Genomic DNA, 27,644 nt, shown 5'->3' with positions numbered 1-27,644 from the left:
TGGTACACCTGCTCAGGATCATATGAGCAGGGTATGTCTGCACTATCCCGGGCTGGGAACATCAGTGTCCTACGTGATGGGGTCCTCGGGTCACGGCAAAGATATCAGGCCCTGGGGAATGGGGTCGCTGGGGCCAATGTACGGTGGGGAGCCACCCTTCCACCCGATAAAAATCCCAAAGAGGCTGGGGGAAGGGGACTACACACCCCTCTCTGCTAAAAAATAAATAAATAAAAAGAATCAGCCCCCAGCTTCCCAGGGGCTTAATAAGGCCCGGGGGGAGGGGAGCACTACATCTCACTTTTTTAAAAAGAGGCCCCAGGGATGGGGTTTTTGGGGCCTAATAAGGTACAGGGTGGGGGGCCTTGCCCCAATATAAAATTAAGTGGCCCGGGGCCTAAAGAAGGCTGAGGGAGTAGGGCCACATGTCCCGCTTCCCCCCAAAAAACACAGCATTTAAACCTGAACCATGGAAATGAGCTCTCAGGAGGTGGGAGCTTTCCCATTTCATTTTTTAGGTCTCGCCTAGGCATCGCTTGCGCTGTCTCTTCGAGACATATATCTACTGCAGGGTGCAGTATCATATGTGACCAAAAGAGGTCCCATATGGAACTGCACCCTATAACATGGCTAGGCAAAAATAAAATGCATTTATAATGCCAATAACTCCTACTTTGCAGGTTGCAATACTATATGTGGTAAAAAGAGGTCCCATGCGACCTCTTTTGGCCACATATGGTTCTGCACCCTGCAACATGGCTAGTTAAACAAGCATTTGCAATGCAATAGGTCTCGAATTTACGTGAGTTTGAGCTGTTGGCATTGTAAATGACAATGCCTTTAATTTATGTTTTGGTTTTTAAAACATAAATAAAAGGCATTGTCATTTACTTAAAGTCGCGTAAATGCGAGACCTATTGCATGGCAAAGGTTTGTGTTTCTGTGGGGTAGGTAAGAGGGTAGTTCCCTTATGATTGCTCACAGTTACAGTTATGACTTACTGCCCACTCTTTAGCACCCGTAAGATGAAGTGAATGAAATTCACCTAGAATTCCACTTGGGGAGAACAAAGTGCCTCTGCCCAAGATGGTGATTTAGTGTTTGCTGAGATAGGACCTCAGATCACAAGGTGCCTGCCACAAGGTGCAGGGATCAACAGGGGTGCACCATAGGTGTCCCCTCACCCCCCAACCAGAGGCCACATGCACAATGGAGCAGTGCTGGGGGCCCCAAACATGCTTTCTGACATGGTTTCCAGGTTGTACAGGCCGGCATGTCGGAAACCGTGCATCGTAATCCCAAGGGCGCAAAGACCCGCAGTTTGGAATTACGAGCTGCTAAAACTGGCTGACGGGCTCAAAAAGCCTGTCGGAAGCCAGCCAGAATGACTGGCTGGTTTACTTTCTGACCGCCAGCATTGTCATGCGGCGGTTGGAAAGTAAACCGAGGGGCAGATTATGATGTTGCCACATCGTGATCGGCCCCTCAATATCTAATCTCAGCTTTACAACTTCACCTAAATGTAATGGACATGAAGCCTGTATTCTGAGGCTGTGCTGGGTTCACCACACAATGACATTTTCCTGGAATGGGCAACCCCTTGCTTTTGCCATCAGAATCACTGTCACGCCAGTTGTGGTCTATTGGACTGGTTGAAAACGTAGAACTAGGAGACATGATTTTTAACTCCAACCTCCTCTTTGGCCCAGTTGTAGGTTCTTGGGCAATCACTGCTTGAACGCATTCCTCTCCTCTCTTTTGGGCAAGATTGGGAGTATTTAGAATCGAGGTATAATTTTTTTTTTTGATAAACAAGTTTTTATTGTTTTTAGCATTACAACAACAGAAATCGTCTGGCCCTCCAAACCCCCACCACACATCACATTCCCACCCTCTCCCAAAACCTTCCACTCCCCCCCCAACCCACCCCGCTAAGGTATATTGCCCAGCCATTTCCCCCACACCTTCCGGTATTTCTTGGGACAGCCACGTGCCTGATAGAGAGTCCGCTCCTGCGCCGCACACCAGTCCACCCCGGCACCCCATTTAGCTATGGTTGGCGGCTGTGGCTGCTTCCATGCCGCTGCAATGTCCCGTTTAGCCACCATCAAGGCCGTCATGAGGAACAGCTGTTCCGGGCGCGTGCCATCCAAACCATCCGTGATGCCCAATAGGGAGTGTCTAGGTTCATGCGGCACCTCCCACCCCAGGACCTCCGTAAGCTCGGACTCAATGCCCCTCCAGAACCCCTCCAGCTCCGGGCAAGACCACACCATTTGAAGGAAGTCAGCCGGCTCGGAACCACAGCGGGGGCAAGCCGCGTCCCCGGAGAGGCCCGCGCCGTGGAGGCGGACCGGCGTGAGATAAGCAGTGTGCAGGTAATAAATTTGGACAAGTCGTAGCCTAGCTGAGGCCGTCACCAAGCGGGGTGCCATAAGGGTGTCCCGCCAGTCGGCCTCGTCCAGGGGGCCCACCCAGCCCTCCCAGCGTTCTTTAAGGCCTTCAAGGGACGTAGGAGTGCAGTTGATGAGGGAGCGGTAAATCCTGGAAATGCCCCCCCTCCCCAAGTTGCCCAGCATGACGTGAGCCTCCGGGGGGCTGTGGTCCGGCAGCCGAACGTCCAGCGGGGTGTGGGTGCGTATAGCGTGGCGCAGCTGGAGGTATCTAAAGAATTGGGAGGAGTGGAGGGAGAAGCGCGCCTGCAGCTCTGAAAAGGAACACATTCGCCCGCCCCGCCAGACATCCCCCAGCTGGGAAATGCCAATTAAGTCCCGCGATCTAAACCCTTCCAGCGCCGCGACCTCTCGCAGCCATGTCCCGTGCCACAGGGGCGTGACCCGAGTCAGCCTCCCCGTCCAGCGGGTGTGATGGAGCGCCGCTCGCCAGGACAGGAAAGCGGCCTTGGTGATATCCGGGCAAGAGGCAGGGACGGACGCGCCATACAGGCGATCCTGAATACCGGAGAAGCCCAAATCTCCGAGTTCCACCCTGTAGGCTGGGTCAGACCAACCCCCCCCAAACCAGTCATGAACGACCAGCAGGCGAGTGGCCAGATAATAAAGGTAGAGGTCGGACATGCCCAGGCCCCCAACAAAGGTGGGTATGCGGCACGTCGGTAGAGCCAGCCGGTGCCTCCCACTGCCCCAGAGGAATCTCGTCACCATCGCGTCCAACTCGCGGAACCAAGGACGCGGAAAGGAGAGGGGGGTGTTTTGCAGCACATAGAGAAACCGGGGAAGAATCATCATTTTATAGAGGCCCACCCTCCCTAGCGGATTGAGGGGCAACTGGTGCCAACGTGTCAAGTCCGCCTTGGCTTTCTTCACCAGGGGGGTGACGTTAAGTGCCCAGCTCAGCTCCGGGAGGAGGGAGACCCAGATGCCCAGGTACTGAAACGATAGCCGGCGGAGAGGGATGGTCTCCTGCCAGTCAAAACACTCCCTGGAGGGGTGCAACGGGACCAGCACCGATTTCCGCGAGTTGAGGGATAGACCAGACGCCCGGCCGAAACGGCTCAGGATGGAGAGGGCACGGGGCCCGGAGTGCGCCGGGTCACTCAGATACAGCAGGACAGCGTCCGCATAGAGTGCGATTTTGTCGGCCTCTAAGCCAGGCCACTCCCAGCCCCGAAGGACGGGATCAGATCTAATCAGGGCGGCCAGAGGTTCCATCACGAGGGCAAAGAGAAGGGGCGACAGTGGGCAACCCTGCCGCGTCCCTCGGCCGATCCGAAATGGCCTCGATAGCACTCCATTAACCAAGACCCGGGGGCGGGGATGTGCATAGAGGACTCGCACCATCCCCACGAACCGGGGGCCAAAACCCATGTGGGTCAGGACCTCAAATAGGTAAGCCCACCCCACCGAGTCGAATGCCTTCTCGAAGTCAGCGAGGAGGAGAGCGAGGTACGGAGACAGCCGATGGCGGTGGGCCAGGGCCACATGGAGACGGCGAAGACAGTGGCGGGTGCCCCGAGCGGGCATGAAGCCCCACTGGTCCGGGTGGACCAAGGTCGACAACAAGGGCCGAAGTCGTTGGGCCAGGACCGCCGCGTAGAGCTTCACGTCCGTGTTAATAAGCGAAATGGGACGGTAGGCCGCCCTGTCGGTGGACGGTGGCGTGGATTTAGGCAAAACCACGATCGTGGCCAGATCCGCCTCCGGGGGGAAGGAACCCTTCTCAATCGCCTCCGCATAGTGAGCGCGCAACCGCGGGACCAGGGTGTCTCTGTAGGCGGCGTAGAATTCTTGGGGGAACCCGTCAGTTCCCGGAGTCTTCCCCGCGGATGTACGCCCGATGGCATCTCCAATCTCCTCAAGGGAGATAGGGACCTCCAGGCTCTCCCATTCGGCCGGCCGAAGCCGGGCGAGGTGTGCGCCCCCAGACGCGAGTAGAGCGGCCAAGGAAAGATCCGGTGCACGAGCTCGGTAGAGCTGAGAATAGAACTGGGCAAAAGCAGCCACCATCTCCACAGAGGAGGACCGGAGCACACCCGCGGAATCCGTGACCGCCGGGATGATACACGACGCCCTGGGGTAGGCAGCCAGGCGGTGTAACATCACGCCGTTCTTGTCACCCCAGCCATACACCCTTGCCACCGGGGACTGCCAGAGGAGTTTGGCCGCCTCAAGGGACCGCTGACTAATTTCCTGGCGAAGGAGCCGCAGCTGCCGGGCCGCCGCCGGGTCATCGTGTGCAGCGAGAGACTGTTCCAGTCTGAGCGCCCGGGCCTCGCAGGCAGTGAGCTGCTGCAGCCGCGACTGGCGGTGCCGCACCACATGCGCCTTAGCCGCCCCTCTAATGGTCGCCTTGAAGGCCTCCCACAGGGTACCCGCCAACGAGACCGAGCCCTCATTGGTGGAATAGTATTGAGTAAGTTCGGTGCCCACCGCCTTGCGCAGCGCCTTGTCCTGGAGGAACCAGGCGCTAAACCGCCACACCGGACGAGCCGTATGCGGCGGAGGACCTAGGCCCAGGAGGACCGGCGAGTGATCTGAAATCCCCCTGGGAAGAATGCGGACGTCCTGGACGCCCCCGCAGTCGGTGGGGGGGAAGAAGATCATGTCAAGGCGGGCGTGAGAATGGTGAGCGGCCGACGTGTGAGTGTACTGACGAGCCTGAGGATGCCAGAGCCTCCAGGCGTCGCAGAGGCCCTGAGCCTCGGCCCAGCCCGCCAGCTGCCACGCGCGAGCCGCGCGAGAATCCGAAATCGGTCCCGATGAGTCCAGATGAGGGGCCATGACGGCATTAAAATCCCCCCGAGCACTACAGTGCCCCCGGGAGCATCGCCAGCAGAGAGGCCGCGTGGGACAAAGCCTGCGCCAGTCCCGAGGGCGGCGCATAGAGCGAAAGGAGGCTAATCGGTCTACCATCAAGCGTGCAGCAAATAGCAATCCCAGTGCCCCGAGGGTCGTGGGTCACCTGCGTAAGGACAAAGGGGAAAGAGCGGCGTAGCAGGATCGCCACTCCGCGGGAGCCACGGGCAAACCCTGAATGCCACACCCGATCGTATCCATAACGCGCCAGGAAGGGGCAGTTTTCCCCGATAAGGTGGGTCTCTTGAAGGAGGAGCACGTCGGCCCCCATGCGTTGAGCATACTTAAGGACTGCAGTGCGCTTGAGCCTATCCAACAGGCCGTTCACATTCCAGGACAGTATGCGCAGCCGAGCCCCGGGGGCTAGGTCAGCCATGGAAGCCACGGGCATGGTACGCCGCGGGATCGAGCACCCAGGGTGGCGTCGGGAGGACCCGAGGCCGCGCCGACGCGCAGGGAGAGAAGGAGGATCGCCCAGGCAGTGCGGGGAGAGCAGAGGACAATCGAAAGGGAGCCAGGGAGGCCAGGTGGGGAGCGGGCGCGAGTGGAGCGCATATGAATGTCAGTGCGAAGCTCTGCAGCAGCGCACGCAAGGAGCTGCTGTGTGACGCGACCAAGAGGAACCAGACCCAAACTAAAGGAAACACCCTCCCCAAGAGGAGCAACCAGCAAACAACAACCCCAACAAAACCAAACCCCCCCCCCACCCCCCACCCTACACTTCGAGAACTGAAGCATCTGTCGCCCTAACTGTAACAGCAACTACAAGGCCCCAAGCGAGGTGCTCGGGTGTCAAGAGCGTGGTGGACCCCTCCAGATGTACGGATGCGAGTGTCCGGTCCTAGATTGCTACACATGAGCGGGAAGCCGCTGAATCCATGTCCGTAGTAGAGGTCCCAGCAGCGGGACCAGGCCGTCGAACCCCCTGCCGAAACAGAGGACAGAGAAGAGTCAGATAGCTGGGCTGCGGGAGAGATCAGAAAGGTCCACTGACACGGGAAGGTGGGTCAGGGACGGGTCCAACAGACGGGCCGACTGGCGCCCGGGGCCCCCAGCCGCCTGGGAGGACGTCCCGGAGGAGGCGGAGGAGTCCCGCAGTCTTCTCCCCGATGCACTTGCGGAGCGAGGCCAAGCCGCCAGCCCCCCCCGGGGCCGCCGGGACTGCGTGCGCCTCCTGCGGCCCGGGCGCCAGGGCCCGGCCGCATCCCGGACCGAAGGCCGCCGAGCCGGTGACGCCCGCTCGGCCTGGCGCAGCTGTCGTTCTTCGGTGAGCCAAGACCAGGCCGCCCGGGGAGTGTCAAAAAACAGGGTCTTACTCTGGAAGACAACGCGGAGGCGTGCTGGGAATTGAAGCTGGTAGCTGAGACCCAGGGAGCGCATCTTGTGCTTTACCTCCATGTACGAGCGGCGTTGCTCCTGGACCTCCCGGGTGTAGTCTGGGAAAACCATGATGTTATGGTTGTTGAAGGTCAAGGGAGCCTGCACCCGCGCCTCCTTCAGAATAGCGTCTCTATCCCTAAAGTTGAGGATCCGCAAGATGAAGGGGCGCGGGGGGCCCCCACAGGAGGCTTGGCGGCCAACGACCGATGCGCCCGCTCGATGACAAACCAGGCGGACAAACTGGCCGGCGGCATCCAGGACTTGAACCACTTCTCCAGGAAGTCGTCGGTGCGGCCAGATTCTACCCCCTCCGGAAATCCCACCAGGCGGAGGTTGTTGCGGCGGGCCCGATTTTCGGCATCCTCCACCCGCCGATGCAGCTCTTTCGAATGGGTCGTGAGCTCCCGAACCTGGTCTTAGAGCTGCCGAATGTCGTCCTCCGCTGTCGAGATCCGGGACTCCGTCTCGGTGATGCGGGCCGTGGCATTGCGCAGGTCCTGTCGCAGTAGGGCGATGTCCACTTTCACCTCCACGACCATCCCCTCGAGGGACGTACGGGAGGCGGTGATGGCCTGCAATATGGCGGCAAGGTCCGTGCCAGGAGACGGTGCCGCCTCCCCACCCGTGCCCGGGGGGTCGGAGGTCGTGAAGCGGTCGATTTTGGTCTGGTGGGGCGCGGCCGCTGATTTGGCATCCCTGTCCTTGCCCATGGCTACCCCCGCGGAGTGCGCACCGGTGTCTAGGCGCTGTAGGGCGAATCCTCAACCAGCCTCTCCCAACGTCCAAGCGGCTGGCCCGCACGAGGCCGGGGCCAAGAGGAAGGCGAAGAAGAAGAGGTGCCGTCGTCCCCTCACAGGGGTCCACCGAGGACGCCGCCAACCCGCTGCAGAGCCAGTCCGGCGTGGCCCCCTCACACAGGCACCGTCAGCACAAGCCCCGTGCCGGGTACAGCACCCACAACGGGACCACGGGCGCGCCCGACAGCACTCCCGGCCCCGGGCCCCAGCAGGACCCCTCCAGGTGGGGAAGGGGAAACAGGGCGCCCCAAGCCCAACAGCAGCAGGCTCCAACCAGCGGTAGCGGGGAAGGGAAGTCCAATGGCCGGCAGCCGGAGAGGGGCTCTCCCCCGGTGGAAGCCGGCACCTGCGGCGAGAGCACGTCCGCGTCCCCCAACGAGGCCTCCGTCCAGTGGCCTCCGGCACCAGCCTTCAAATGGTGCGGGGGAAGGAGTCAGGAGTCAGGGCCGGCATGGCCCACCGGGGCCACCCACACAGGTCCGCGCCTCTCACCTCCAGCCAGCTCCAGCACAGGCCACAGCAGGTTCAGGGCCCTCCCGGCCACGTAGGATCTCCGCAGCGTCCCGTGGGTCGGGGGAGGCTCCACACCAAGCCAGCAACAGCGTCGGATGGTTTCGGGGGCGCCCCTGGATCCCGCGATGCGCGTCCGGTCGCCGTCAGCCTCGCGGCCTGTGTCTCTCGTTGGCGCCGCGGGCCTCGCGTAGGAGCCAGTGCCGGGGACAGCACCAGCCAGCCGCGTCTCTCTCTCGGCCCCTCAGCAAGGGGCGGCAGAACTCGGGCCCGGGAGCAGGTAGGCAGCCCAAAGTGTCACCGAGCGTGGTTCCTCGGTCCCGCTGCAGGTGGGGACCCTCAGATCGCCGCTAGGACGGCGGGACGCGGATGAAAGCCGGATGCGAGGGGTCAGGCATCGGGAGCCTCACATCGATGCGGCCATCTTGATGTGCGCCACCTAGCGCTCCCTCGAGGTATAATTTTCTAGTAAGTGTGTGGGTTATAAAATGGACTGGATAGTACCCGGGGAGGTGAAAAGTGCACAGTGTCATTGTATATTAACCAAAATGCAATATGGTGGTGAATGTATTGCTTTTGTGGAAAGTAGCAGTGTGCTGCAGTTTTGAGTCTACTACTTTAACAAATGTTTTGATCTTGGGAAAACTACACTACACTACAATACGCTTCTGGCATTTGATTTGACAAAATGTCAGCACTCTAAAACAAGCTTAATAGGAGACATAAACATCCCAAGAGAGTTGCTTGACACGGTATTCATTGACACAGTGTTCTGCTCGATTTTCCCGGCCTTCTTGTGAGGAACAATGATGGAATGTGACTTCAGTCTCTTATCATTCAAGTCTAAGGGTTAGAGTAGTGAATGGAGCCTATTTACTAGGCACTTCAACATGATTCTGTGCTCTTCCCCATAGATCAGGGCTTGCACACATAGCCTAGGGGATAGATTCGTTAGTATTAGGGATAACCTGTCCTGTAGTGAGGGTATTTCATGGAGCCGTGCTGAATTCAGGCCTGGTAGGCCTCAAACGGGAGAGACTCCATCTTTCTTTCTGCTCCGGCAGCTTGGGATGCTTGTAGGTCAAATGTAATGTTTTAGTTATGAGGTGTTATTCGCTTGGAGAGAACCGGTTCAGGCCGGCCCTTATCGAAGGATTGTATTTTTCTTCATGCCGAAGACACTACATCAGGCCGGCCGGCTGGGAACGTGTCCTTGGTACGGGGAGGTACAAGAATTTGGTGGGCGGCAGGTTACAGACCGGAATTTTCCATGAGGAAACGCACCTCTATATTAGTGAAAGTCTGAGGCAGTTACATGTTCAGTCCGTAGGCGGCATCTAGCCGTTAGCAGTAAAGCTACTACTTATTCCAGGGAAGACAGACGCCATCTTGAAGGCGGAGAAGAACCGAGGGACAGATGCTCTCCTAGCAGAATAGCCAGAGAGGAGAGAGTAGCCGATAAGGAAGAGGTCCCAGTGACTCGGAGAAGGGTGATTCCAGGCGAGCCGAGGCACAGACGAGAAGGGAACCTAGATGACCACTGAGTGCAGGCTACATACTACTAAGGTGATGTCGACCCTTTCTTATTAGAGTGTACAACTTAATCTTTCACTTTTCTTTGCAGGTTATGTGTTATATTGTAATGTTATGTGATTGCGTATGTAATGAGTAATAAAGTACCCAGTTTGTAGTGAACCAACATGTGCTGCGTGTTCTTGTATGAGAGGGTAGCCTATTCTTCTAGTCAGCTGCGGCTACATGAACAGATGTTAACCCTGATCAGGTAAGTGGTAACTGAATAAGGGAAAGAGGAGCCCCTCGAACCTGAGAACAGGCTATGCTCGAACTGGCAATCCTTGTGTGATCTGATGAATAGTGAGACTGATTCCCTTTTTGTATGTTATGGTGATCATAGGATGAACTGTCGTATGAGACTGCCGTCTAGGTAGAGAGGTCTGGATTCGTATAGGATCGCGAGGCCGCCACTTGTGATACTGTCGTATGGGCAGAGAGGTCTGGATTCGTATAGGATCGCGAGGCCGCCACTTGTGATACTGTCGTATGGGCAGAGAGGTCTGGATTCGTAGGGGATCGCGAGGCCGCCGATTGTGCTGAGACTGCCGTCTGGGTAGAGAGGTCTGGATTCGTGTGGGATCGCGAGGCCGCCACTTGTGATACTGTCGTATGGGCAGAGAGGTCTGGATTCGTATGGGATCGCGAGGCCGCCGATTGTGCTGAGACTGCCGTCTGGGTAGAGAGGTCTGGATTCGTATGGGATCGCGAGGCCGCCACTTGTGATACTGTCGTATGGGCAGAGAGGTCTGGATTCGTATGGGATCGCGAGGCCGCCGATTGTGCTGAGACTGCCGTCTGGGTAGAGAGGTCTGGATTCGTGTGGGATCGCGAGGCCGCCACTTGTGATACTGTCGTATGGGCAGAGAGGTCTGGATTCGTATGGGATCGCGAGGCCGCCGATTGTGCTGAGACTGCCGTCTGGGTAGAGAGGTCTGGATTCGTATGGGATCGCGAGGCCGCCACTTGTGATACTGTCGTATGGGCAGAGAGGTCTGGATTCGTATGGGATCGCGAGGCCGCCGATTGTGCTGAGACTGCCGTCTGGGTAGAGAGGTCTGGATTCGTATGGGATCGCGAGGCCGCCACTTGTGATACTGTCGTATGGGCAGAGAGGTCTGGATTCGTATGGGATCGCGAGGCCGCCACTTGTGATACTGTCGTATGGGCAGAGAGGTCTGGATTCGTATGGGATCGCGAGGCCGCCACTTGTGATACTGTCGTATGGGCAGAGAGGTCTGGATCCGTATGGGATCGCGAGGCCGCCGATTATAAGAGGTCTTGGTATGTATAGTAGGAATCCCCTGTCCTTAGGTGGTAGATATATGTGGTTGCACTATTGTAAATAGGTTCTAGGGAGGGGGTAACGTTCTGGCTGGGTTAGTGAGGCTCTGATGAGCGGGTTCTATCTGATCCCAAAACCCAAGCAGAACACACAGTCAGGACTGTTTATGTGAAAAGAGTGGATTTGTATCCCAATAGCTGAATGTGTTCCTAAGCTGCATTTTGAAGATTCCCCCTGTACCACAGCTTATCTCTCTCAGCGCTTAGCAGAAATCATAAAGAGCTAAAAAAGAAAGAGTTACTTGTCATTTCAAGGGATTAAATGTGTTGGGGAACCAAAATGCAGCACAATGAGTGTCCTTCAGTCCCTCTGTGAGTGCAGTGGGACAGAAGCCCTGATTACAAGATAAGCCTGCAGAATACAGGACGGTTGGCCACCCTAGCGGGGATGGTCAAAATAAGGGTTAAGAGGGCATGCGCTTATATCTCGAATGCTGCTATATTCTTCCTGGCGTGTTTTCAAATCAGCATCCAGTCTACGGGGTTCTATCCATGGCATAATAATCTTTTGTTACTTCATCTGCCACATTCACCTGATGAGAAGCAGATTTCACAACATCAGTCAGACCTTTGCCGTAATCTAGCTGATGTTTTGAAAACACAAGGGAAACCCAAGGATGTGTAGGGACCAAGGGTAGTATTATGTTAAAAGGAACAAAGGGTCCCTTAGCAAAAATAAATAATTATGTAATGCACAGGAAATATAATTATAACCCAGGAACCATCCAATCAACTTTTAAACTGTCATTTTATTAATACAAAAAGTCAAGAGTAACATTTAGGGGTGTTACCCCTATGGGGCGTACTTATACAGGTAAGACACACAAACACAGGCTATTAGTTTAAAGAAGTTTATTTTATATCACAGCTTGGTTTGGTACATAATTCATACTCATTTTCATCAGTGTCTCTGCCTTTTCCACCTTTATCTAGAATCGGACACAGTGTAGCTGGGTTCAGCAAATTGTATCTTTAAATCAAAATATTCTTTGCTGCAAGGATGGCTTGCTCATACCTTGTCAGTCAAATGTTTGTTATTTGCTGAGCCCTTATATGTGTAAATAGGATTGCCACTGAGTGTGAAACAAATACAATTACATTTTGAACCATTACTACTCTTTCACTTTGTTCAATGGCAATACAAATGGCAGTAACCAATTTCAGACAACCAGAAAGAGTTACAGCTACTAGATCCAATACGTCTAAAAGATAGGCTACTGGTCTCAAGGCTTCACTATGTATTTGGAAGGCCTGCAGAAACATATTTTTGTAGACGTTCCTTGAACCTTTCTCAATATAGTGACCAAGATAGATTACTTCCTTTTTACAATACAGCATTTGTGTTGTGAAAAGATTATGACCACCCCTAGCTAGATGAATCAGCAAAGCAATTGTGTCAAGTTTACAGTCCCCTTTTGTTAATTGATGTGACCAACAAATCATCGATATTCTGTACTAAAACTGAGTTACACGGCAACCTCATATTATCACGATGTTTCTTCAAGGTTTCGTTAAAGATTGAAGAACTTTCAGTATAACCTTGTGGGATTCTACACCACACGAGAACTTTATTTTGTAATTGAAATGCAAAGAGGAACTGGCTTTCTTCATGGCAAACGATTGAGAAGAACACTTGTCATAAGTCAATGACTATATACCACTCTACTTCTGAAGGAATTCAGTACAAAATCCCTGCTTGATTCTGTACCATCAGACAACATGAGATGATAATGTTATACCTTTTTGAAGATCCTGCATGATGTGCCATTTTCTACTGGGTTTCTTTATCCCTGTCATGGGAGAATTGCAAGGGCTACCAAGCACTTAATAAATGTTTGCCTGGCTCAATAATTTTTTCGATAACTGGTTTCATCCCATCTTCTGTTTCTCTTGAAAGTTTCTATTGCTTAATTCTTGGGAAAATGGCATCAGGTTTTATTTTAATTTTAAATTATTCAGAACTTTTTTATCAGTCCTATCTCTTTACCAGAGAAATCCCACACCTCGTCTTTGACAGCATGTCGTAAATCTACAGACAGGCCATCTTAGTTAAAGCTGTAAACAGTTAAACCCTCCAGTCTTGTGTTTTGATTTTCAACACTGAATTCTCATCTTGTGTTTCAATTGCAAAACTTTACGGTGTGCAGTAAATCACACAGTTCATATTGCAAAGCAAGTCCTTGCCCAAAAAGTTCACAGGACTTGAATCACACAAAATGAATGGTGTTTGTTCTCCATTTGTCCAATTTTAACTCGGACATTGCTGTAACCTCATTTACAATTTGTTTATTACTTAACGAACTATAGCATGGGTAGCTCCTGTATTGGTTAAAAATTAAAGGGGGTGGCCACTGACTTCACCATCAATTTATGGCCACTTTGACCTAACTCCAAGACTGCTCCAAGTAAGCAATCTTCAACCCCGCTCAGGAACCATCATTGTGAACTACTCCCTGAAGAAAACTGAGAAGAATCATTATGCAGGATCGGTGGGGTCTCATTTACAAGGCCATTGCGCTGCTGGTGCGTCACTTTTTTTGATAGACCGGCGGTGCAGTATGCCTGCCCTTTTTTACAAGGCCACATAAAGTCATCCTGCATGGCTTTTCATAGCCTTGTAAATATGGGCACCTTTCACGTATAATCTTTGTGTGAAAGGGGCGCTCCATGGGTGTTTCTGTGGGTGTTTCCACACAACATCTATGGAACCTGAAATATTCGCAGATTTACAAAGTTTTGTAAAGTTGGGAATGCGTATGAATCCTACGCCTCACCAAGGAAGGTGGAGGAGTAGCACAACGAGGAGAAATACGTTTATTTCTCCTCAGTATTTCCTCTTTCTATGCGTGCTGCAATCAATTATTGTTTTTGTGCAGGAAGGTGGCCAAAGCAATCATCCCCGTAATACAGGCAGCCTTGCAACATGACGCAAGGGTGCCTGCGCTGGCACATGGAAGCCAATTGTGCGCCAGCACAGTGGAAAGCACATGCATGCATCGTATTGTTGTTAATTTGATGGATCCCTGTGCTTTTAAAATGACTCAGCTTGGCACCGGAAAATGAATTGTAAATGAGGGCCATGGAATCTGTAGGTACCCTGTACTATATGGCATTTTATTCTTCATGTTTTACTGCATTCTGAAGTTGAAGGCATTGTCATGTGAAACTGATTTTGATCATGTATACTCTGCATAGAAGTCAACTGGGTTGGGACCATGGACAATGTATTTTTCTGCAGCTAAAGAATAAATACACCCTGGATTTATCTGGATTTTGTCTGCATTCCCACTTCCAGCATTCAATTTTACCTCTGAAGAAACAAGTAGTGCTCCGTTTCACCATCTCAATATTTGAATTAATTCCAGGATTGTTCCTTTTTCCATCACCTTGCATTTGCTCATTTCCCATTCCTAAACCTTACATCTGAGTCATTCCATTCACTCCAGCATTTCCAGATTGAACATTACCCGTGTCTGTACCCAACAACTGATTTTAGGCATTCCTCTCAAATTGCTTTATCTGGGCAACCATCAGCTTCACTCTGATCCTCTTCTGCCTCATATCAAACTAACCACTACTGTATTTGGACAGCTTCAAGATCTCATCAATGCTGGGCGCAAACCCATAACAAAAGCAGAAATGAAACCACTGATGCTGTCTTTCTCTGGATCATCAGCTCTGCTGCGCCTTTAGAAAAATCTGCGTGAGCCTCTCATAAAAAGAATTCACTGATTATTTCAGCTCCTGTGAATTTCTCAAATTCTTTGACCAATAAATATCCTTCACTGGCACATTCTTCTTCAAACATTCAATCACTGCCTGTTTTATTAGCTACCTACTCACAAGGAGCATTGTTAGGAGCAACTCTAGGTGATTATTCAGTTGGCCAAGCAACAGCCACCTTAAATGTGGAACACATATCACTAGAGATTACAATCTCAAATAACGAATTCAAGTCAGTCCACATCATTTGTGAATTCGTTATCAGCCTATGGACCTCCTTGCAGCACCTTTCTAGCTCTTCTCTCAGATTAAGAAAATGTGTAGTGAAAGCATAAAGATCAGATCTCGTCCATGGCACATGTACTCAATTTCCACCATGTATTTTCTCTCAATAGAATTTCCCAAACTGTTCCTGAATGACCTTCACTTTGCTTTCTAATTTCCTGACTTTCTTTTTACCTGTCTTTCTCTGTATTTCTTCAAATCACTCAATTCCCTTGTTTTTTAAATGACATATTTAATGTGAGCTCTGAAAGTCATCAAACCCTAGTCTTTTATTTCATCATCTGTTAACTCAATTTTATACATTTTTCCTCACCTTCTTCATCTTACTGATGTTCACCTCACACCCATCAGCTAATTCTTCTATTGTATCATGTGCTTCATTTGCACATCTGGCTGTTTCTTTGATGAAATTCCTCAATTTATGAACATTGTATGTCAATAACCCATGTCAAACAATTGTCCTTTGAAACATTTCTCCAAATTGAATTTTCAAAAGGCCAACATTAATACTCCTTTGTTTTGGTGTCCCTTCAACCACAAATGCAATAACTGGTGAATCGATTTGAGTTTGAAAAACATCTGGATCTCTCTATCAGTACTTGGTAATGCTGTCATTGCAATTTCAGATCGGGCACTCTCTACTGTACTAACAACCACAGCTGTAGATGGGCTCAGCATCTTTACCACTGCACTATCTTCTGTCGTACCCATTTTTGGTAAACCACTAGCTCCAGCACCAGTTTCCTGTGTCCTGTCAGTATATGAAGGAGGTTTGGAATTCAAAGGATCCTCCTCTTCTGAATCATGATTTTGTTCCTTTCCCTCCTTATTTTTGTCATCATTTCTTTAATTATTGCAGGAAAAACTCTCTCACCTTCCATCATATCTTCCCTCTAACATTTCTCCTATCAATCCCGCTTATTCTCTATCCACAGTCTAAACGTATCCCTCACTTGTTTTGTCATTCTCTTTCTTTCCTTCTCTATGGTCAATCAGTCCCATTTATTTAATGCCTCAAACTGAATGAGTCTAGACAATGGCTTTCTCTCGTTCATTGGTTGTCTCAGGGAATCCAGCTTTCTAATGTTAAAAGTACCTTTTAAAGGAAACTGTAAGACTTTATCAGAAGTCGTACAGTCATGCCATTCAGACATCCACCTACACGTATAGAACCCAATGTTCATCATCATTTTGTATGCAGGCATTCCCTCAGCAGGTAACTTCTGAAACTCAGTAGAAGGTCCAACAGAAACCTTAGGCTTTTTCAATACGGCACCCAATATTTTTGCTCAAATTGATCTAAAAAGTAACAGAAAACAAACAAGTAAACAACAACAAATCAAAGGTATACCTAGCGCAGCTCCCCAGATGACTAACCAATCACAGCACAACTTCTCAGTGAAAAAGGAAAACAATTGCAAAACCTTTTTCACTTGATTTTATACAAAATAAACCTTGTCTGCTCAACCTAAATAGAAGAAAATTTGCAAATGAAGGCAAGACAAATCTCACAATCAATCGAAACAAACAAGAAGAACAGCACCATTTGCTGTATAGTTTTAACCACTATTCACACTAGGCTGACTTCCCCCCATCGATGATCCACCCTGGCAAATGCACCTACTCTCGTGCACTTAGGAGCAAAGCACATTAACCCAAATTAAACACACAACCCTGTAAAGGAAAACTTGTTAATTCAGGAATCCCTCTAAATGTGCATACAGAGCCTCGCACTATGCAATATCTTATGCAAACAAGTAAAAACACAATATCTTGAGATCTGGGATTTCAACAAATCCAATAACCAAACCAAAACAATAATAAAACAATTCTTTCTAAAACAAGATTCACAAATAAGAACAATACATAAGCACAACAGGGATGAAACCACCAATTAAGCTCAAAATCAGCATTTCATACCCAAATGCTCATAGCAATCTCTCTCAAATCTGGGCTTCAGCAACACATAACAAACACCTCAAAGACTCCCAACTTACAAAAACATACTGCCTTATTCATACTTGCACTCCAAATTGTTCTGGAACGCCACTGCGAGTCAGACTTCTTGGCAAATTTCAACAACGGGAACTCCACCGGAAAATCCACTATATTCCAGGATTGGGCATAAAGGATCAGGCACCTAAAAAGGGGCCCTTAGCAAAAGAGGTGCTCTTTAACATCAATGTTCTGCTACAAATATTTGTGAAAGCAAAGCCTTACCCCAAAATCTAGACATCCTAAAAATTGAACACCCGGAAATTTGGTCTCATACAGATCTCCCACACTTCAAGGCACCTCCCCAAGCATCAATTAGCAGGATAAAATAGTTCATTAAGTGATGGAGTACACTCAATAATTAAGTTCTATGTCAATAAAAGTTCAAAAGTTGTATTACAAAAATGCAAAATAAGCAGACAGTCAATGCAATGAAGGCGCTGCAAAATTAAACAAAGTATGTAAAAATCAGAAAAATATTCTAAGTCTGAATAAGCAGCAAAATCATAAGTAAATTGGGCTCATCCCTTGCAGCTTAGAAAAGTCTTCTCAAAATCTCTCAAAAATTCAGGCTCACCCCCAAAATCAAGGGATTCTTATACACACTTCTCACTTAGCAAATTTGAAAAACTGCAGAATCATTATGTTGTGAACAAAAGTATCATATCATTAGCATATCAGAACCATGAATATTACATGTCATTACCTTAACACAGAAGCACCATCCCAAATTCAGAAAAAACGAAATATTCATTACCGTTTATGCAAAACGTCATCTGGAGATGTTATAGTATCAAACATTTAAACAAAAGGACTTTCCTCCATGGACCAGTGATTACAGCAGAAATCAGAGGAAGAGTCTTTGAATATTATTACGGATTATAGAGAACAGGCAAATGTTAATTAAAAGCAATGTACTCATAACAGAGGAAATAAACTACCACACGTCAGCTTGACCATGCTTGTGGAGTCTGTGGGGAGAAGATGCACACAGGGCAGAAACAAGAGTGAGTGACAAAGATGGCATCCATCGTGTCTAAAATCGTGTTTTGCATAAGAATATGGCATAACTAAAACATAGTAATATGCAAATCTCTACATATCATGAAATACATTTGAATTACGTCAATTCAGGATTTATATATATATTACCTATGGGCGCTTGTCAGTAGGTAGTTATAGTTAGGATGTAGTTTCCATAGGAAGAGCATTATTTTCATTTGCCAATAACTTTGGCTTCGTTTGACGATTCGTTGCAAAATTTTCAAAACTATTTCAATGCTCACTTCAGCTGCTGTCTTTAAAGTTGCGGGGTCCAAAACTGCATTTCCCCCATGTTAATTTCCATAGGAAACTTTAGACAGGACTACTGCCCGAACTGCTGAATGGAATTACACCAAATTAGGCAGAAAGGTAGCTCTTGGTCCAGAAAGCGGCCTCTTTGGGAAATGGTAATCTGTTCTGTAGTTATGTTATGTTAATGGGTTTTGTAAAGCGCTCGTATACCCGGAGGTGTCTTGGTGCAGCCTTGAGTAAGGGTGATCTGACTGGGGGGAGGTTCAATAGGACCCCCTTATTGTTCGAAGAGTCATGTTTTTAATGCTTTCCTGAACTGCAGAAGGTTCTGAGAATTTTTTATTCAAAAGGGAGGGAATTCCACAATTTTGCAGTTCAGGTTACAAAGCTTTTACCACCCCAGTGGGCCAGTCTGAATTCAGGCACTTCAATGTTCTTTATGGCCGAGGAACGTAGGGCTCTATGCGGTGTGTACCAGTGAAAATGCTGACTGAGGGACACCGGTCCAATATTGTGAAGTGCCTTAAAGACAATACATAAGGCCTTAAATGCAATCCTTTTCTTCATAGCCAGCCGATGCAGTTTGCCCAATGCCATGGATACTGAATGAAATTTGGGAAGGCCGAAAATAAGATGAGTTGCAGCGTTTTGTAAGATCTGAAGTTTAACTAACATATTTTGTTGCAGTCCGATTTATAATCCATTGCAATAGTCACGTTTGGACAGACGTAGCGCTGGCATAACTGATTTTTGAGAATGTAGGGGAGAATTTTCCTGAGGCTCTTCAAAGGGAAGAAGACAGAGGAGGCTAGTTCATTAATCTGGTTTCAAAGGAGAGTTTTTGATCACAAATGACACCCATGTTTCTAACCTTTTCCACTGAGACGTAAATGGGCTCATATCTGGTGACCAGAAATTGGTGTTGTCGTCAAAGAGTAAAATCTCGGTCTTACCTGAGTTTAGTCTCAGGCAATTTTCAGCCATCCAGGATCTAATACTTTCCATACAAAGGCGGAAGTGGGAGACTGCGTGGGCCAGATTTCCTGTGACAGACACCACAATCTGTGTGACGTCGGCGTAGTAGATAACTGAGAAACCAAAGGTTTTGACAAGTTGAACCAAGGGGCTGATGTCTAACTTGAACACAAGCCCACTGAGGAACACCTGCTGGAAAGGTTCCACAATGTGGAGGCAAATTTTTCTAGAGTGACATATTGTTCTCTGTCTGCAAGGAAGGATGTCAGTAAGGAGAGGGCCATGTCTCTGTTACCTAGCTCGTATAAACGATTAATCAGAATGCGAAGATTAACTGTATCAAATGCTGCAGAGAGATCTAAAAGTATCAAGGCAGCAGTGTCTTCCTTGTCAATGACAGTTCTTATGATCTCTTCAGCTACTATGAGGGCCGTTTTGGTGCTGTGCTGGCTCCAAAAACCAAATAGTGAGTCATTTAACAGACCGTTTTTGTTAATGAAGGCGGATAATTGCTGATTGAGGGCTGTTCTAACATTTTAGCTGGCAGGGGCAAGCGGTATATAATGTGATATTACGCAGAATCAGACACTGAGAGAGTGTCCTTTTTTATAAGGGGGAGAATGGCTTCTTTTTTCCATGGTTTAGGAAATATCCCTGTATGAACATTTTTATTTAAAATGGGCGTGAGGTGTGTAGTTGCTGGTTGGAGACTATGGTTGCTTGAAGGGTTGGGAGAGTTAGAGGAAAATGTGGAGAAAACATTGAATATTATAGATTGGGAAATTTTGGCCAGAATATTGCAAACATTTTGATAAGCATTGATCGGCTTGTTCTGGGCCGTGTTTGACAAGATTTTGACTGTTTTAAATAGTTCTTTTGTAGAGTTTTCTTCGGTCTCAATTTTTGCCATACAGTAGGCAGATTTATTTTAATGGCTTTCTTATATATTGTTTTGTCCTCATCGTTATAATTTAGTCTCCACGTCAGCTTCCAGATTGCGGCAGACTTTTTTTGTTCTTTTAAACTGGGAGAATACTAAGGTTCTGATGGACCTTTAAGATGACTGGTAGAGGTAATAATAGGGGGTAGAATATTTATGGCATTAGTTACCCAGGAGTAGTGATTGACTGCCACCGTTTCGGGGTCGAGTGCCAGTATGGCTTTGGAAGCAGGTAGAATATTTACTAGGCTGGCTGAGCCTACTTTGTGCCATTGGCGTGTTATACTGGAGGCTGGGAGAAAGGCAGAAGAAGTTGACGAATCAATGGGAAGCAGGTCAAATAGTATGGCGTACTGGTCAGACCATACAAGCGGCAGAGCCTCATGTAAATGAAGGGATGGCTGGTCCATAAAACTCCCAACCAGGGTATGCCCAGTCACGTATGAAACGGTGTTTACTATTTGTCTAAGACCAAAAGTAGACATAATATTGATTAAACGCTTTACCCCCACATCTTTGGAATTTTCAAGATGGTAATTAAAATCACCAAGGATAGCAACATTTGTAGTGTCAACAGTGGTGGCTCCTTCGCTAAAGCGGAGGACCGTCGCCCCACTGACTTTAATAAGAAAATGAAAGTGATAATAACGTATAGTTATTATCATTTTATTTTTCCAATTGAACTGAGTGGCTCTTGGGGCCAGGTGGGGCGGTGCAGGGCTGGCCAGAGCAAGGAGAGGAGTGGTTTGCACTCATTAAGTGCACATGACTTTGCTTTACACAGCCTGGTGAGGAACATGCACAGCCTCCCAGTGCCCGTCTGAGCTCCGTGGTTCGGCGCTCAGACCAATCACAATGCTGCAGCGTTGTGATCGGCTATAATAATAATCCACATTTGTAAAGCGCTAACAATCACCCGTAAGGGTCTCTAGGCGCTGGAGGCCGTCAGGAAGATTAAGCAAGCTATTGCCCAGAGACACATGGTGCTTGGTTAATCTGCCTCCGGCGCCGGGGATCGAACCATGAGCCCCAGATTCCAGAGCCAGTTGCCCTGGTCGCGGTGCCACACCTCTTCCCTTATGGCTATGGGGAGCCCGGGTGCTTCCGACTCTTTCCTTCAGCCGGCGGAGACCGAAAGAAAGGGACTGAGAAGAGGGGGCGCTGACCGGCTCAGGGAACTGTTTTAAAAAAAATGTTGTTCCTTCCCAAACACCCCCTGGCCCCGCCTCCACCCTACCACTCCTGATCGGTAGCAACCCCGACTGAGTGCCACATCGTGTTTCTAGGAAGGAGCCCAAAAATCCCAAAAATTTGATTTTGTGATAGGTGGCAAATACAGAAGTATTCCTTTTAAAGGTATTTTTTGCTTCCAGCTTTATCTTAAAAGCAAGCGATTCACATTCAGGTTTATGTGAAAGAGGCGTGCAAGTGGCAACGAAGTTACACCTGGAAATAATTGCAATTCCCCCACCTCTACTATCGATGCAATCTTGGGTATGAATTGTGTAGCCCGGGGAAGGGGTGGCTATGGTTAAGTCAGGTCCTGATGAAGCATCTGGCCATGTTTCTGTTACAAACATAATATCAATATTGTGTTGGTCAATGAAGTCTTTGAGTGCATAACAATTCCTAACTAATGACCTTGTGTTGATGGGGGCGCATCTGAGAGGGTTAACTAAAGGCTGCCTATTAAGATTTGATGGTAATGAGCTGTTCTCCTCCGTATGGAGATTGGGAGAGAAAAGTCAAGTGGGACATACTATGTTCTTTGCATCCTTCCCAGGGTAAAAAGTGATTCAAGATTGGGACTTACCGGCTGGTTGCATCGATAAAACATCCTTTTTAAAAAAGATTTTTCTACAAATATGATCTGGTATGAAACGAGCTAGGGGGGCTGGGCCCTGGGGACCACCGCCCCCTGAAGGATGGCTCATGCTATGTCCCAGGGCACCCACTCCCCGGACGCAGCTGTTTGCTATGGATTGGCAGGAGCTTTCTCGCTGCCGCCAAGCCATAGCAAACTGTGCCCCGCTTTGAGCAAGCAAAAAGCATTTTGCTCTTTTGCTCAAAGTGGAGCACAGTTGCTTTTACACACAGGAAGCTGCATGTTAGCAGTTCCCTATGTGTAAAAGCAATGCCTGATCCTGCAGGAGGCTGTGAGCCGCCAGAAACCGCGGAGGCCTTGAGGCTCCCCTGTGGTCCCCAACATTTCTAAGTGGGTGCCCTGGATGGGACCAGGGCACTCACACTAGAGGCTGGGTCCGGGGGGGTCCCAGGGGCTGAAATCGGTCCGAGAAGGGGGCCGCTCAGCACTCCTACCTTTGCAATTTATAAAAAAAAAATGTAAAAGCCGGGCCACGGGTGATGGGGTCCCCGGGGCCGAAATTTGTTTGGGGATGGGGGTGGGGGGGCACGCTGCCCCCCTCCTCCATTTAGAAAAGGCCTGGCCCGGAAGATGGGGTCCCCGGGCCGAAAGTGACTCCCCTAAAAAATGTAAAACATATATATGTCCAAAGGACTGGAGTCAGTCGTATCTGATTCCGGATGTACTCACACTCCACAGCTTCAATTTCCAAAATAAATTTACTGCGGCAACGCATTTCACCAACTTGGGGGCTTCGTCACGACCAATACAACGAACACTGTGCACTATCACCTTATGATTATGTAAATATATATATATATATTCATGTGTAAAATGAAAATATAAATCAACATAATTAGCGCACAAAATAGAAACCCTGAAAAACAATCTAAGACCAGCAGTCATGCTCTAACCTGTGTATATAATAGCAAGCGCTTGAAGAAAGATGTGCTTACAGATGAGCGGAGCTGGATTCTGGGTGCTCAGTATCGGAGCCAGAAATAGCAGTGAATTAAATCTGATGTATAATGAAATGACTTCTATAGGTAAGAGCATCCGAGAGCATCCTATTTTCACAACAGGAATCAACAATTTGGATGGCGTCAAGAGTAAGATGATAGCGAGGGAAAGGCTTGATAAATGAGCCAGTGCTGCAGCTTTGCTTCTTCTGTTTAGAATACAAATGCAGAGCTTCCAGCAGGCTGACAGCACATCTCAATACAATGAGCTGCTTTTGGCAGAATGTGCCTCAGCTGAAGCTCATTCATCCCTCTCTTATTGTCTAGATTGGCCTTCTTCAACATCTGTCTTCTAGAATAATCATTCAGTCAGACCCCGGAAAAGTTGTGTTTTTCCAGAGCTCCTTGCCAAAATTGATTTTTTGTGTGCATCTTCTTTAGTCAAAAACAGGCAGTTGATAACAGCAGAAGAGCAGAAGTGCTATTCACATGCACATGCTAAGGATGCTCAATTTACGGAGGCATGGGATTATAGAGAGGTGTGTGCAGTGCTTAATTTGAGCCAGTGGTTTCCAGTGCTCAGTACCGGCATTTAATTGTCAATACCTGCACTTGCGACAGTTTGTGTAATTTGGAAATAAGTCGGGCAACAGTTGTTTAACAACTGACAAGAGCTAATAATGCATGTCACCCATATCATTCTTTGAGCTTTGGGGGCCTCTAACACTCTGAATTGCCTCAGTTGTCGCAGTGTGATGGTTAGTAGTTGTGTAGATACCAACATTGGGTGCAATGGGTGGTGTGAGCTGCAGTAGCTTCCTGACAAGGGCCGTGGCACTTATGTTTTTGCAAACTAAGCAGTGGGAGTGTGCCAGCTCTGACTGAGGGCAGCAGTACCAATGATGGTCTGCACCTAGAAGGGAAAAAGCAGCAGACCTCACTTAATGATTCACAAGTCAAAATCACAAGAGTCGCCCCTGCATTGATATTCATGCTGTTGATGTTGATGCTTTAGCCAGTAACACTGTTATTTGAATTAGGACTTACTGTTCACCTATTTGAAATTGTTGAGTTAGTGGGAATATCTTCACTTGAAATATTATATTTGTATAATATTATCGCTACTATCTTCCAACTATCTATAATACATGGTTTACTACATATTGTATACTATCTTTATCATCCCCTCCCTAGTCCACCTTTCCTATTTCTTCCATACCAGGTTTTATGAGTACCTCAACTATTGTATCTTTTGATATCTGTATTATCTTTTTTATATTTAAAAATCTGAGAAGGTAACATTTCGTAGTAATTTATTGTGTGGCCATAATTTGATTTGTTTATACTCCTTTTTTTATGTGTTGTTTGTAAACTGACATGTACTTCTCAATAAACATATACCAAAAAAAAAGAAAAAGAGTCGCCCCTGCTCTTCCTGGTAGTAAAGTCCTCTTCATCGGCCTGGGGAAAGTCAAAATATTTCCTGGGAAAATATGAGGAAAGTATTGTGGATTTTTTGTGGGTTTTTTTTCTCAATAAATTGGATTCTTTCTTTGGAGAAAATATAATTTTTTTTAAATTCAGGGTTAAATAAACTTTTTTCAGATGCTGTTGTCCAAATGCAGTTTCCCACTTCAGGATGTACAGCAGGCTCAAGGTCAAAATGCTATGTGCCTTCAACTTGACATCAGTCTGAGCAATTAATCCCATGCATAATTAATTACTTAACTCACGGAAATGTAAATCCTTAATTTCTCAGTCTATTGGACACTCATGCTTAGGGAGGATACATAGTCTTGTCGAAAAGCTGTTGAATGTAGAACATGGACATAGAGGTTCTGATCTAAGGACCGGCACTTGACTGAATATTCTAGGCACTTCACTTAATTTCTCTGTGACAAAAATATTTTTGGGTGAAATTGAATTACATTTAAAGCATGTGTAATTGTTACATCTGTACTGAGCGCTTAGCAGAGATTGCAAGAGTTCAAGAGAGGACAATGTGCTCTTTGTGCAGTCGGGTATCATGCTGCTGAACGCCAGGCTTGGTTAAGTGTCGTTGCTTACTAGATTTTACTGGTGTTTCTGTGGTTTTGGTCACCCGTAGAGAAGTTTTGCGAGCCAAGTGAAGTGGAGGGAGAGAAGGATGGTGGTGGGTCTGTGGAGTTCAGCACCAGGAAAAGGATCTGAAATCTGGAAAAGGATCTCAAATCTGGGCTTCTTCTTAATGAGTCAAACTGACGTCAGAGTTTCAGGAAAGGGGCACGGAGGAGCTTTGTAAACTGACCTTTCCAAGATGGTCGTCTGTTCAGAGAATTGTAATGGAAGTTCTCAATCCAAAATTGAGCTCTTCGTGTGATGTCAGTTCCTGTTTGAAGAATAAATAAGGAGGTATTTCCGAGTGCTGGATGCACTGTAACACATTTGTTCCCTGATTTTTTAGACATTCTTTCACCTCTTCCTAATTTCTTAGTCCCTGTCTTTTGTTTCTAACAGTTGTAACCATAGGCGCTGGAAGTAGTGGTGCTGGGGGCACTGCAGCACCCCCACAAATAACCATTCTAGAGTACAGAAGGAGAATGGGCAACAAAATGTCTTTAAATTCAGCATTTATTTATTTTGCCATATTTACTGTGCGTTCAAAGACAGAGGTCGACTCCTCCAGAAATGCTACACTCTCAGGACAATTTATTAACCACGCCATCACCGCGCAAACTAGTAACCAGATTATATACCTTTACACAACTGCTTACACCTTGGCCAGATCCCGGGGTGCTGGCATTGTGGCGCCTAGACCTAGGCAACAATTTAACTGATGAGTAATGGGCCCATTGCTGTTCCCAGACACGATATTTATCTCCAAACTATAAATTGAGACTCATTCATTTTAAGTTTCTCCACAGATTTTATAGAACCCCCTACAATTATTTAAAATAAAACTAAGAGACAATTCAAATTGTTGGAAGTGTAGATGCGAGGGCGCTGCCTTTCTCCATGTCGCCTGGGAATGCCCTGTTGTTTTCCGACTATTGGATGGGGTCTTTGAAACTATTCAAGCAGTTACCGGCTAGCCCATAGATCGGTCTCCCCTAGTGATGCTTCTGGGATATGTAGAACAGTCACACCCGCATTCCCGTTGTTTGACAGCTATGATGCTAGTTCTTGCGTGACGTCGCTTCGACATGCACTGGGGAGCTATAAGAGGCCCGAAGGTCAAAGACTGGCTACATGACATTGCATATTGTCAGGAGCAATTGACACTCTACTGGGACCTTATGCCCTTGGCATCCAGACCCAAAGACATCTGGGAGCCCTTAAACGTTTGGCTACGGGCCAGTGATACAACACTAGCTTCCACTGAACCCCCACACACTACTGCAGAACCCCACTTCGATGGGACATCAGCTTAAATATGTTTCTTATTACATGTATTGCTTTAGCAGTATTTGGATATGCTTATTTGTACTTGTCCCTGATGTATACGACCAAAGCGTGCCTCGTATAATATGGTCTTTTTGTTCTTTCAGGATATTATGTTAATCACCCTACTGTATACACAATGCATACCTGTCTCTCAGTGCCGTCAAGAGCATATGCATAATATTGTAAGATCTATGCCCCTTGTGAACTGTATTGACCCTATCCCTGACTGTAACTCCCACCATATATTTGTTTAAGTCTGTTTCTTGCTGTCTCAAAAAAGCATAAATAAAACTTTTTTTTTTAAAGACAGAGGTCAAATGCCAGGCTATGTCTTCTGACAAATTGCTGCTTCTATGTACTAATTGGAGATTGGGGTTTTGTTTCATTCTTTGCCTGCAAAGTGGGAGCATTTTGAAAAGTGAATTGTATGACAATCTTGCTAGAGTGTAAAGAGTGTGAAAAGAAAGGGTTGAAGGATGTTACTCTTTTAATTTAAGTACCTGTTAATGGACTGCACAAATATATCAAAACATATCAGCAATTAAGAAAGCATGAATGAATAACAAAACTTTTTTTGTAATTCTAAAGTGTGAATGGAAACGATTTTAAATAGAATCAAACAAATTGAAAAATATCTTTACTAAGTGATGTGCAAATGATAATTATTCACTGAAGCCCAATTTCCAAACAATGTTGTTTATGTGCTGTATTGTTTTAGCAGTGATTTAAATTTAAAAAAGTACTGTTTGTAAATTACAGTGTGCTACCACACCATGCTTTTGTTATATATTAAAACAGTGTGTTCCCAAATACACCACTGGTCAAATACCACACATGTGCCACTCTCCTGCTGAATGGGCGTGGTTCATCTGCTATTTTTGTTCTTTGCAAGACCATTGGATTTTTCACCATCTTTATGACTTCAGTGATGTAACATTCATGGCAGCACCCCCACTCTGAACATTGTTCAGCAACACTGGTTGAACCTCTGCTTGATATTTGTGGTTGGCTCTTACCTCTTCCACGAAGCCACAGGGAGTTTTGGGCCATGCTAATTACATCTACACTTCTCTTCATTTTCAATCAAAAGCTTCGAAATTGCCTGGTGAGTTTTTCTCCTTTGTGGTTTTTCTCAAGGACCACAAAGGAACCTCCTAAGGAGAAACTTGACGTTTTTCTCAAGTACTTTTAAGTGCAGGGTAGTGCCATGGCTTCTGAGAGGAGTTGCCCTTTACTCTGGCAGTCAAAAAGAGGCCTAAAGAAACC

Source organism: Triturus cristatus, chromosome 9, assembly GCF_964204655.1.
Source record: "Triturus cristatus chromosome 9, aTriCri1.1, whole genome shotgun sequence".
NCBI lineage: Eukaryota > Metazoa > Chordata > Amphibia > Caudata > Salamandridae > Triturus > Triturus cristatus.
Note: the sequence above shows the minus strand (reverse complement) of the source record.